The sequence below is a fragment of the Aotus nancymaae genome, unplaced genomic scaffold (genome assembly GCF_030222135.1).
Source record: "Aotus nancymaae isolate 86718 unplaced genomic scaffold, 86718_ANA_hifiasm-v0.15.2.pri h1tg000036l, whole genome shotgun sequence".
NCBI lineage: Eukaryota > Metazoa > Chordata > Mammalia > Primates > Aotidae > Aotus > Aotus nancymaae.
Genome location: NW_026988450.1, coordinates 21873903 through 21888628, shown reverse-complemented (window position 1 = coordinate 21888628; position 14726 = coordinate 21873903).

Here is a 14726-nt window from a genome sequence, read left to right as displayed (position 1 = left end):
TACAAGAGGAGAGGAGAAAGAACTGAAAAACCTCATATTCGATGCTTGATGCTTATTACCTGGTAATGGGTTCAATTGTACCCTAAACCTCATCATCACACAATACACTCTTAGAACAAAGACAGTCTTTCAGAAGATATGGGAGTATTTGGGACTAAGGCGGCCAGGGATGATAATAGTGAAAGCCAACACTACTGAATGTCAAGCCATCTGAGTATTTAATATATTTCCTGAAAACCTCATTTAATGCTCATACCAGTTCTATAAGATGGATTCCATTATTATCCTCATTTTATAGATAAGGAAATTGAGGCAGAGATATTTAGGCTCTTTGTGGCAGGAGGTAAGTAGAGCCTGTGCTTAAACTCAGGAATTCTGGTTCTGAAGGCCTCCTCTTAACTACTGCCCTGGCCTATCTCTCCAGAGAGGGAGTGCAGCACCTGGTGGCTTAGCAATGACAGGCAGCTATAGGGTGCATCCCTGAAGTACAGGCTGAAGGCCCTGTGCACAATCGAGAGGGAACACAAAGCCCAGGCAGGCCACTTTCTTCAGTAGAATCCTCTCTGCTTTCCTACCAGGGAAAATTTTTCTTTTCTTTTTTTTTTAATTATACTGTAAGTTCTGGGGTACATGTGCAGATCATGCAGGTTTGTTACATAGGTACACACGTGACATGGTGGTGGTTTGCTGCAACCATCGCCCTGTCATCTACATTAGGTATTTCCCCTAATGCTATCTCTCCCCAGTCTCCCCACCCCCTGCGATTCCTCCCCTAGCCCCCCACCCCTCAGGTCCCAGTGTATGATGTTCCCTTCCCTGTGTCTGTGTGTTCTCATTGTTCAACATGTACTTATGGGTGAGAGCATGTGGTGTTTGGTATTCTGTTCTTCTGTCAGTTTGCTGAGAATGATGGTTTCCGGTTTCATCCATGTCCCTGAAAGGACCTGAACTCATTCTTTTTTATGGCTGCATACTATTCCATGGTGTATATGTGCCACATTTTCTTTATCCAGTCTATCACTGATGGGCATTTGGGTTGGTTCCAAGTCTTCGCTATTGTGAACGGTGCCTCAATAAACATACGTGTGCATATACCCAAAGGGAAAATTTTTCTTAGGCCTCCTCCACACGCAATTGGATGGGATCCTGTGGCCTTCTCTGGAAAATTGGAGAGAGGGTCTGTTTTTCAGTTCTTGGTAGCCACCATTATCTATGTGCTTCTTCTGCTACATGATGTCCTCTCAAACAGGATCTACACTCCCAATCCTGCCATTCACATGCTAGTCACTGATAAAGGTGTAGCATGGAGACCCTCACCATGGCTCTCAAGGCCAAAGCTGGGGTGGCCATGGATAGTCGCACAGATTGGATACTGCATGCCTCAAGGGGCAACGTGCACTTTATTGACATCGCAGATACATTAATACGTATTCATTACAATTTTTTCAGCACATAGCCCTGAATGTTTTGTTCTAACAATTTGTATATTATTACAATTTTGTGACAGCAGAACAGTGTCTTGAATAAGTGATTAATAAGAAGGTCCTTTTTTTTTCTTATGCCATACTTACCTAGGAAAAATGAAAAATGGAATATTTCTTTAACTCGTTCCCCTACACTTTTCCATTTTCCCTAGCCATGTTGGCAATGTTTATACTTGTCAGACAGACTTCCTGTGATCTCCAACTACCTCCAAGGCACCCCACAGCCCTGGCCCATTCCCACCCATGCATTTAGACTAAGCACATTTACTCTCTCTCCAAGGTTTCAAACTAACCCAGTATACCAAGAGAATCTCTACTTCTACCTGGTCCTGAAATACAATTATTATTCTGACCGGAAAATCTGGCTGCTACTTTCTGGGAAGAAAGGGGCAGGGGAACTAATGAAAGAAAGAATTTCATTTGTCATTTTTCCTAGGTAAGTATAGAACAAGAAAAAAATAAAAGAACCCCTTTTAATTAAACACCCATAGTTCATATCCTCACATCCTCTCCTCCAAAGATCTTCCTCTTGGATTAATATTTGTAGTTCTCTGGTTTTTAAAAGAGGATGAATCCAAAGAAGTTTCATTTTGATTGGCTGAAAGGTGCAGCAGCTGAGGATGCAAATGACATAGACCTCTAGTCATGTGTGGAGCTTGCAAATACTCAGAAGGGAAAAATATCTGAGAGGGATCATGGGAGGGGCTACAGGAGACAAGTTAGAGAGAGATTCGTGTTGATGCAATGAGGCATAGAAATTTTAGGAAAGGGGAAATTTTAAGTTGGATTTTTAGAAAGTTTCGCTGTGCTCCATCCTCCCCCACCCTCTCCTAAATTTCCATAAAAGAAATTTAGGAAAAAAAATACACTACTTTGAAAGGCATTTGACACTATACTGAGATGAGCCTTAAGGGAGGAGAAAGAAGATCCAGAGACATTTATGTTACATTAGTTTTTGGTGTTATGTTAGTTTTCCTGTGTTTTTGTTGTTCAGTCTTTTTTAAATGTTGTTATTTTAGAACTTGTTTCTAGAGGCATGAATAGCTAACAACAAAGAAAAGTCATGATTAAACCAGTGTAGGAAACCTGGCACTATAGCCTCTTCTTAGAATCTTCTCTATTCCTCTTGGTGTATTAAAGATGTGCAGACGTCTTACAGAAAACTCTATAATGCTTGTTACCATCCTACAGTGCCCCATGGGCTACCAATTTGGTAAATGTGACAAGAGTTTTTAATGGAAATTAAAAGTGGCTACATAAGGGGCTACTATCCTGACACCATCAAAAACTGGAAGACACAATTTTTTTTTAATGTGGGGTAATGTATTTTTTTTTTCAAAATGCTATGGGCAAATATTATTGACTCAAAATAAAGATGGCACAGCAAACCAAGACAAAGTATATTTGAGAAACTTCAAAGCAACCATTGTATTGAAGAGTAGAAAACAGTGGAGAATTATTGTAAAGTGAGACAAGTTTGGTTTCAACTGAAAGTGGTTTCTATTAAATTATCTGTTATTCTCTCAGAGTAATCATAGATGTAATAATCAGGCTTATTTCATTTCATTTAGTACCAATGTTTTCCCAATAGGACCTTTTAAAATTGCCAATAATGTAAAACAGCTCCATGGGTCTGCATTTTGTCTAAGATGATAGGTTTTAACAAATTCGCTTATTGATATTGTTGATATTGATAATGAGGCAATTGCTCTTGGCATTATTAATTTTGAATTTTTTGTAATGAACAAGATCTACTACTTTTCTAAGGAATTATCTCAAATTCATGTTTAAGTACAAATATTTATGTGTCACCTACATGCACGTATATAGAAGATAAAGGAAGGGGGAAAGCAAGGATAATTATCTTAGGGTTACAGACAACTTTTAAGTTCATTTAAATCCATGGCTCCTGTTTATTTTCCTTAGGGACTGTGGGTTCTATCAGATCTCATCACATCCACACCTGCATTTTCTTGCTTTGTTGACTTTCCACCCCATGAGTGCATTCAATAAACAGTACTCAGAGTGAATAACAACAGAGGTAGAATGGTGGAGAAAACGCATAAGAAGAAATCCAAACTTTATTCTTAAAACTTAATTTGAGTAAACATAAAATTTCATGATCTTAATTTTGGGCAGTGAGTTGAAATTTTCTATTAACTTCACATGGAAAACAAACACATTGGAGAGGGTGCTTCTGGATATTTTTTGCATGTTATCACTGGTTGTTTAATTTTCTAAAATAAAGAACTCCCATGCTTCACTCATCTCTGTAGGAAACTGACATCTGTCACCACATCATTTCTCAATAGTTTTTTAAAGAAATTTATTTTCATTTATTTCTTGAGGTTTTCTTTCTTGGGATGACTTTGAATTATTGTTTAGATTAATGTGACACCTCTTCACATCCATGTGGTCATGCAATTGAAGAGGTTTCTGTGGATTTTGAATCTTTACACTACTGTTAGAAAGTCTTCCTGAAAAAGAAATTCATGTCATGCCAACGGGAAACTATTTGGTGATGTCAATCAGCACAAACAGAACATCTGAACCTTCCAGTCACAGAAACTGTGCCTTTGGGAATGCATTGATTTCTGTTTTTCACAGTGTTGAAAGCCAGTTTGAAGACACCTCCCCATTAACCAGTTCTGTGTTTCTCTAAGACTAAGAGGATAAAGAGATTGGGTGAAGCAACTTCCTCAGTACCTAACGTAGTACCTGGTATACAATTGACAACCAATGGATACTTGCTGTCTTGGATTGAAATCTGATTATGTAAAATCATCACATATAGATCTTAGGATCAGAAAATATTAGAACTGGAAAAATTATATTTTATCAATAGAATACTAAAGCAGTTAGCAAGAGCAAAGCTACTAAGTCAGCATTCAAAAACCTTCACTGTAATCCCAGTACTTTGGGAGGCCAAGGTAGAAGGATTGTTTGAGCCCAGGAGGTTGAGACTAGCCTAGGCCATGTAGTAAGATCCTGTCTCTACAGAAAATAAAATCAGCCAGGCATCGTAGTGCATATCTACTCAGGAGGCTGAAGTGGGAGGATTTCTTAAGCCCAGGAGTTCAAGCTTATAGTGAGCTGTGATTTTGCCACTGGATTCCAGCCTGGGCAACAGAGCAAGATCCCATATCTTTAAAAAAAAGCCTTCAAATACCAATAGTAACTAGCCTTTTCAAGTTTACAGAATAATAGTATCTTAGTGGGAATAGGTGAGATGTGAGAGACAGCCTGTGATGCATGAATGTCATTTACAATATGACTTTTTAAATAAGCTCCCAGATTCTCTTGAATGTGTTGCGATGGAGACTATTTCACTTCTGAAGCAACCTGTTTGATTTCTGAATAAGTAAATTGTTTTTATATTGAGTAAAATCTACCTTCCAACAACATTCATCCATGGTTCTTATATTGCTATCTGATGTAAAACAAACAAACAAAAAAAAAGCAAGGTCTCTCTCTAACATTAAGTCTCAAATATGTGAAAACCTCTATTATTTCAGTTCATTAAAACGAACATTCAATTCCCAATGTGTGTGGGGCAGTGCTAGGTGCTAGGAACTTAGAAAAAAAAAGGCTAAGCATCTATAGTTACTTTGGACATTCCTTTCAAACAGCCCATACCAAAAAGTCAATGTGGCTTCAATGCCCATCAAGATATAGTGAAACTATTACCAGTGATAAGGCCTACCAAATATGGTTTTGTACATAAAGAAGTTGTTCACTATCAAGCTGAATCAACTTTGCTGAACAAAATTTACAGGCCCTTCTGAATGGAAATTAGGAAAATTCATTTATTAAACATCTGTCCCTACCTCTGTGAAAATTCCCAGAGGACTAACTTAGTTTTAGATAAAAGGATATATCTCCATTACAAAAAACAACTCAAGTAATTCGATAAAGTACATCTAAAATTACATAAACAGAATTAGCTGTCATTAACATTAAGTGAGCATTCTTCCAGATTTAGTTTTTATTATGATTACACACACACACACACACACACACACACACAACTTGAAAAAGTAAAAGAGTGGTAGGTGGAGTAGATTGATCAACATAATTGCACAAAGTGAGATTATATAGTGTGTACAGTTTTAACAAGAAGTTTTTATTTAATCAAAATAAAATAAACTTGAACAAATTACTGGCCTTAATTAAATGTTTATTTACTACAAGACATAGTCTTAAGCATTCCTACTAAGGTTAAGAAAAAATATTTTGGTAATACACAAATTATAGCCATGTATATGTTTTTATTTTAGATAGCATTGATTTATTACCTATAAATCCTGAGATGACAAAATGTTTTCTCTAACAGTTTCTCTAACTCTTCCTCCTTGAGTTCTCAATTTTGTTTGTAATGTTCTCATTAGCATTATTATTATTATTTATAAATATGTAACACATCCAGTCTGTCTTATAAATGTAATTCCAACAGTTACTTTGTCTTAAGTGGATTCAATGTCAACCATGAGTAATTTACACAAGCTTCTCTATTTCTGAGTTTATTTAATTTTTATGTTATATATTTTATATTTATATATATAGTATATATTTTATATTTAATTGAATTTTGATTTTATTTTAATTCACTTTTGATTTGTGGTTAGCTGGATGTTATTGTCAAGTTAGTTTTCCAAGAGTGACTCCTAGGTATTATAGCCTCAGAGTTCTTGCATATTTGAAAATGTCAGTTTCCTGTGTAGTTGAATGACAACTTGCCCGATTACAATATCAGAATCACACTAAAGACTTTGCGCCACAGTCTCCTGGCATTTGAATATTGGCCATGTTCCTTTATTATGGCTTCTCTGCTCTTAACTATGATTGTTGTTGCAGAGGATTTTCTAAGTTTTTTTGTTTGCTTTTTTAAACATATCAAGAATGAGATAACATTTTACATGTGAGAGGTCTGTACCAGACAGAAAGAGAAAGGGGACAGGCCAAGCCTTTAGGCCTGAGAAATTGTAGGGGAGGCGTGAATAGAGGGACAAAGATGAACTGAGGCAGTAGGGTGCTGGGGTCTCTCTCTTCATACCCATTCTTTTTTCAAGACAACACTTTTTGCAGAGATTGGAGCTTGGCCTTTAACAACAACCAGATGGGCATCAGGGTGCCTACTAAAACTGGGACAGGTAACTTGGTTCCCTGGACATAATAGGGGGGATGCATTGCAAGGCTCTAGAAAAAGCTCCATGTGGCCACTTGTAACATGGCACAGGAGCCAAGGTGAGGAGCTATCAGAGGCAGACAGGTGATGGGTGAGCCTGAAGCATGTTAGTAGTTCCCATGGGACCCAGAGAGGCTACAAGAGAGAAATCGGATTAAGTAGGCAGAGAATTTGAGGCCAGTGGGAAATGAATGGAACCCTGAGCTCCAGGATGTGAACAAAACATTGCTCCCATAACGCTGGATGGGAGTATCCTAATGAACACTGGGCCACAGGATCCTATCAGCCCATCTGTGGATACCCAGAGGATACCCAGATTCCCAGAAGGGAATCTGAGGACCCTACTCTGCAGCTAACATTAGGTTATGCAGAACACATATGTACACACACACACACACACACACACAGACACACACACATACCTCCCCAGTCACCCAGACACTATCTTGGAAACAACTGGAGACAGGTGATAAAGATGCTAAGCATCCAAGATGCTGGACATTTTATATAAACATGATAATAAATTTCTGGAGCCAAGATGAAGTAAGCCCATAACAGCCTATCTCTCCTAGTGATTCCAGCTAACAACTGTGGGCAGAATAAAAAAGCAAGTACATCAGTGCCATCAAAACTAAACAATGGCAGACAGACCAGGAGGGAAATGAAAACCCGAAGAATGACCAGAATGGCAATGAGTTTACTGGCCTTTTTTCTCTCCCTTAATATACTGACTTTGACCTGAGAGCAGCTAATATCCTGGAACTGAGGAGTAGCTCATGTAGATAGCAAAATCTCCAAGACAGACCTCCATGTTTCTGGCCAGAGGACAGTGAAATGGGGACCCAGTGTGATGGAGAGTGTTGGGGGGGCATATCTTTTCTCTTTTCTCTTCTGGTCCTTTTGGGCAGCACCAGTAATGAAATTGCACTGACAGGTGATGTTGGTGGTAAAGGCACCTATAATCTCCAAAAGAAAACCCATCTCTCTGGCCAGAGCAGGATAAGGGGAGCCCTGTAGTCTGAAGCATGTAGGGGAATCTTTGTTATTTTTCTCTTTTTTATGTCACTGCTTAGCATTAATGATGATTCTAGTGCTGGGACCTAACTCTCTGAAAGAAACCTCAGTTTTCTTTCCAGAGAACTAGGAAATGGGATTCTTAAAAGTTGAAGATTGGAAGGAAAATTCCAGAGAGGAAAGAGCTGGAGAAAGGGTCTCCCTGTCTGTGTATGAATCAGCCCCAGTCCCAGGCTCACATCTGAGGTATACTAGCAAAGAAATACAGTAAAGGCTTTAAGGTCTGAACTATAAAAAAAAAAACACCCCCAAGTCAGTCTAACCACTGAGAGTAACACATGTGGAGAGCAGATCCAAACAGCATATCAAATGCTTGGAAAACTCAACTGGAGCCACTGACCAAAGAAGGCAACACAGAATACATGGGCTAACATACCTGGTTTGCAGGAGGTCAAGGCTGCAGTGAGCCTAGATCACCCCCACTATACTTCAGCCTGGGTGACAGAGAAAAACCTTCCCTCTCAAAAAATAAAAAAGGAAGTGAGAAAAAAGCACATACCTGGGTTGGTTGGCTCCTAAGGCATATTAACATTCTCTCAAGGATTTAAAAATCTTCCAGTGTCTCACACTATAGCACTGTAATATCCAAACTGGCCAAGATATAATGAAAAATTACTTGAGAGAAAAAAAGAGATGAATAAAAGGAGAAAGAAATGAATTCTGAAGAGTAAAAATAATCAACAGTTGCTAATGCAAAGAGCTAGATATTAGAATTACCCAACAAAAACTTTGAAAGTGAGATAACGATGAACAACAGTTAAAAAGAGTCAAAAATGCAAATGTCATTTTTCACAGCATTAGAAAAAACAATCATAAAATTCATACCAAAAAGAGCCCAAATGACCAACAAAATCCTAAGCAAAAAGAACAAAGCTGGAAACATCACATTACAAGACTTCAAATTATACAAGGCTATAGTAACCAACATAGCATGGTACTGGTATAAAAATAGATTAATGGAAAAGATGAGAGAACCAGCTGAGGATGGTGGCTCACGCCTGTAATCCCAGCACTTGGGGAGGTCTAGGCAGGAGGATCACTTGAGCCCAGGAGTTCAAGACCAGCTTGGGCAACATAATGAGACCCCATCTCTACAAAAAATTTAAAAAATTAGCCAGGGTATAGTGTCAAAGGCCTGAGTAGTTCTAGCTACTTAGGAGGCTGAAGTGCTCCAGGAATCGCATGAGCCCTGAAGTGAGTTGTGATTGCATCACTGCACTCCAGCACCTGGGCATCAGAGCCAGACCCTGTCTGAGAAAAAAAAGAAAAAAGAAAAGGACACCCTATTCAATAAATGGTTCTGGGAAAATGGGATCGTCATATTTAGAAGAATAAAAGTGGATCCCTATCTCTCACTACAAAAATACTAAAAAAAATAAACCTAAGAAAAACTCTTCTGGACATTGGTCTAGGCAAATAGTTCGTGACTGAGACCTCAAAAGCACAGTCAACAAAAACAAAAATAGACAAATGGGACTTAACCTAAAAAGCTTCTGCGTAACAAAAGAAGTAACAGAATGAATAGACAACCTGAAGAAAAAGAAAATATCTGCAAACTATGCAGCCAATAGGGGACTAACATTTAGAATTTACAAGTTACTCGACAACAAAACATCAAATCCCATTAAAAGGTGGACAAAAATGGCCAGACGCGGTAGCTCACACCTGTAATTTCAGCACTTTTGGAAGCCGAGAAGGGCAGATCACTTGAGGTAAGGAGTTTGAGACCAGCCTGGCCAACGTGGTAAAACCCCATTCCTACCAAAAAATACAAAATTTAGTCAGGCGTGATGGTGTGCACCTGTAGTCCCAGTTACTTGCATGGCTGAGGCAGGAGAATCACTTGAACCCAGCAGGCAGAGGTTGCAGTGAGTTGAGATCATACCACTTCACTCCAGCCTGGGCAACAGAGTGAGACTCCATCTCAAAAAAAAAAAAAAAAGAAAAAGGAAAAAAAATTAAAAGAAAAAAGTAGACAAAGAATGGGAACAGATATTTTTCAAAAGAAGACATGCAAATCACCAGTAAGTATATGAAAAAATGCTCAAGATCTCTAATTATCAGAGAAATGCAAATTAAAACCACATAAGATACCATTTTATACCAGCTAGAATGGCTACTATAAAAATGACAAAATATAACAGATGTTGGCTAGGATGTAGAGAAAAGGAAACTCTTGTACGCTGTTGATAGGAATGTAAATTAGCACAACCTCTATTGAAAACAGTATGGAGACTTCTCAAAGAACTAAAATATATTTACCGCTTAATCTAGCAATCCTACTACTGGTATCTACCCAAAGGAAAATAAATTATTGTATCAAAATGATACCTGCACTTGTATGTTTATCACAGCACTATTCACAATAGCAAAGATATGGCATCAACCTAAATGTCTGTCAACAGATGAATGGATGTAGAAAATGTGGTATATGTATACAATAGAATACTATTCAGTCATAAAGTGAATGAAATCATGCCTTTTGTAGCAACATGGATGGAACTGGAGGCTATCATCTTAAGTCAAACAACTCAGACACAGAAAGACAAATACCACATGTTCTCACTTATAAGTGGAACAGAGTGTGGAATTATAGGGATTGGAAACTTGAAAAAGTAGAGGGTAGGAAGAGAGTGGATAATGAGAAATTACTTAATGGGTACGATGTGTGTTATTTGGGTGATGGGTATCCTAAAAGTCCTGGACTTCACCATGATACAATCTATGCATATAATAAATTTATACTTGTACCCCATCAATTGATATAAATAGAAAACTTTCCAACAATAAAATAGAAACTATGAAAAATAAGTGAAAATTTGAGAAAGAAAAATACAAAAGTTAAAATTAGAAAATTCACTGGATGAATTCAATAGCAGAATGGACATAACAGGAAATAGCAAACTTTAAGATAGGTCAGCAGGAATAATCTAATCTGAAAAAAAGAGAAATATATATATATATATTTATAATATATATATAAATATATATATTTGTATATATATTTGTAATATATATACAAATATATATATTTATATATATTTATATATTTGTATATATATTATATATTTGTAATATATATATTTGTAATATATATAAATATATATATTACATTATATTACTATATATATATATATATTTTAAAGTGAACAGATCCTGTGGATTTGTGGGACAATAATAAGTCTCACATTTGTGTCATTGGAGTCTCAGAAAGCAAAGAGAAAGAGGATGGGGGCTGAAAAAATATGGGAACAAATATTGTCTGAAAAGTTCTCAAATTTTGTGATTTAGAGATTGAAGAAGCTCAGAACCATGCCCCTCCCCCGGCACCAAATCCTATTAACTCAAAGAAAACCATGCCCCGTCATATCATAATCACACTACTGAAAACCAATGATAAAGACAAACTTTGAAGCAGCCAGAGAATCATGACACTTTTTATATAGTTATAGTATTTTCTAGTGACTTTGGGTTTCTCATCTGAGGACATGGAAGCCAGAAGACAGTAGAATAACATCTTTAAAGTACTCAAAGAAAAGAATGTCAACCTAGAATTTTATATTCAGCAAAAATATCCTTCAGGAACCAAGGCAAGATAAAGCCATTCTCAGATAAATGAAAACTAAGAATTCATCACCAGCAGATCTACACTGAAATAAATGCTAAAGGAAATTCTTTAGGCTAAAAAGAAAAACATGGTTCATCAGGCATGAAGAAAAAGTAAAAATATAAACAAATATTTGGGTAAATATAACAATATTTTCTTCCTATAAGGTCTTTCAAATATGTGTGATTGGTGAAAGCCAAAATTACAGCACTGTCTGTTGGAGTTCTCACTGATGCAGATACAATACACATGGCAACCACGACATTAATAGACTGTGTATTTACTTAGGGATCAATTTTAATTATTGCATCAGGACAACTTTACTGACTTTTCCTCTGCTACCCATGGGAGTGAGGTGCTTGGGAAGAAGATCAAAGCAGTTACAGAGCAAATAAATAAACTTTCTATTCACAACTCAGTTGTAACATAAAGTTAATTAGAGACCCTGTGACACATATATTTCTCTTCTTTATTTAAAGAGGGTGTGAGGTAAGACAGTTGTGTGATTACCATGTTGTTTCTCTTTGTTTTCATATATCTAGTGGACAGCTCGGTTCAGAGTGTTTAAAACGTTTGATGCTGGTTGTAAATTCTTCTTGGCATACTTCTCCTTCGTACCTGTTTATCTCTCACTTCGACCACTTGTGAACTAGGAAATTATGATACTGCCTATTATTTTTTAACTTGAGCAACCTTTGTCGAACAACCCAAGCTCTGCTCTCTTCTCTCATTTTGTTAAATATGCTGTGCCATATTCAATACCACCTGGACCCCTAATCTAAGTTGAGAGTATATCTTACCCTCTGGATAGGACACCCTTGCTTTGGATCTTAGTTTAGAGCATGGGCTCCTAAATATTACTGAACATAGAACGTATTCACTTCCCTAGTGAGATGTTGATGGTAATAACTAGGAGCTCTTACTCCAAATATTTTTTTCTCTAATTTCGAAAAATTGTAAGCTTATCTTTTTAACAGACTTCCTTTTACATGGGAATATATATAAGGGCAAACACTTTGGATTTTCTTGACTTACCTTCTTTCTCTGATAACAGTTTTTTGGAAGGCAAAAGAGTGAGATTAGAAACTACAGTAAAATATTCTATTCTTTTCTGGAATTTACATCATTGAATTTTATCAGTTTTCTTATCATTTTGTTGCTGGTAAATTTTTGCTGGGTGTTTCTCCTTTGGTTTGAGGAGTGGAGATTATCATTTTGTCTTACCAGGACAGGAATTACTAGTGGTCTGGTTTTATTCTGCTGTCTTTACTGAGAAGCCTGAGCATGAAATAAAGGTTTTGGTTACAACACAATATATGCATTCCTGAATAACTCCATATCCTGCAAAATTGTACTAAAAATAACAGAGCTAAATAGAGTAGATATAGATCACTCAAAAGAGCATCAAAAAAAGTAACAATTGAATAAAAATACTATCACTGTTCAAAGACATGTTGAATTGTTTTAAGGAAGTAAGTGTAGCTTGATGGAAGGAGAAATAAGGCGGTTGAGGCAGTTGAGCTGTGGAGGTTAGAACCAAATGCCTGTGGGGAGGACATCACAAGGAAGTCTTAAGACAGAGGAGCACGTGGACAACACTGAGCAAATGGGGATGCTGGCGGGTACACGGGCATCCTGCACAGTACTGAACTCCTCTGCAGCTTGCACTTACATGGGCTCATATAGTTTGTATTAGTTGCTAATATTTCATGATGTAAAACATTATCAGTCTGGAGAAAATTTTGTATAAGAAGTATATATGCTAATTCTCAGCATATCCACAATGTTTCCCTATTCATTAGTCGGTATGAGCCAGCTTGGTTTACTGGAAGATACAACAGAGCAAACAGGCTGTCTCTATTCATATGTGGTGATATTTCCTAAGAAGATAATTTCAACACAGTCTTCCTATTTTTTAAAAATCTTGTTTGTGTTTTAAAACACTAAAACAATGAGAAGCAAGAACAGAAAAATAATATAATACTGAACAACTTTATTATTAAATATGGGAAGATTAGAAATAATCTGTATATGCAACAGGAAATAATTTTATAAACTATGATACATTAATTCATTAGAATATAATAATATTAGTTCATTGGAATACAATATAAACTGTGGTACATTAGTTCATTGGAATATACAGTTCATTGGATATTAACAAAGATTTAGAATTACATGTATTATCAAAGAAATATACTTAAGTAATATGTAACATATATATATAACTGTGTGTACAGATATACACAAAAATATGAGCTATGGCTATCCCACTGTGGTGGGATTCCAGTGGATTTTTATTTTTCCTTTACTCCCTTATTGGTATTATTTTCTACAATAAACTTGCCATAAGATGAGGGTAAGTGAGTATGAAAACCCACATCTGAAAATATTTTAGCTTTCACCAGATTTTATAGCAGGGAACATCAAACAATATAATTTCAAAACCATAGGGAGCTAGTTTTAAAGAGTTTCTTCTGCCATAGCGTACTAAGCTAGTAGAGCCTGCAATGTGTGGATATGGTATGAAATGTAGTACTGAGGTCTGGAGAGGTTATACCAACATCCACTTCAGGGTCTGTCGGATTTCATCTTTTGTATCATCCTATGCTTATCAATAAACTTCATTTTCAGGCACCATCCTTCTCTTATGGAAACACCATTTTTTTGGAGGCAGATGCAACATAATCCAGAGTCTTCATTGGGGAAAGGAAAGAGTGACTACAACAACAGGAAGGTAGGTTAATACTATATCAGGAATCAAGCCAACAATAATAAAAGTGCTGTCTTGCACATGCAAATGTGGCCACATTCTGGTTTAGGCCATCAAGAAACAGGGAAGATTTTCTTGGCTCTCCCTTGTTTCTGAGACCCAGAACACAGGGCTGGATCCCTATGGCTTTGGCACAGTTATGGTTCTTCATGTCAATAACATCTGCATAACCTTAATCTGATACCTTGACTCCTCTGGTCCTCAGATTTCCTAGTGGTAGAATATTTGTGATGATCTCAGAGACTTTCCTCTGCTCTGAAATTCTATAGTGTTACAACTTAAGAGAATTCAACTAATATTAGAGTACTTACTGTATTCAAGAAATTATGTTAGATGCTTCAGAGAGTACAAAGTTGAATAATATTCATGTCTCTGCTCAGGAAGTTTACAGTCTGATAGGAGATACAAATACACAGATAACATATGGATAATTAAGGCAAAATTAAAGTGCCACCAGAATAGAATATATTCAATGCCCTGAGAGTTGAGACAGTGACCTTATATGCGAGAGTTTGAAAACTGTTCCACACTGTCTTCTTTTGTTATTATTATTATTAATTTTTTATTATACTTTAAGTTCTGGGATACGAGTGCAGAACATGC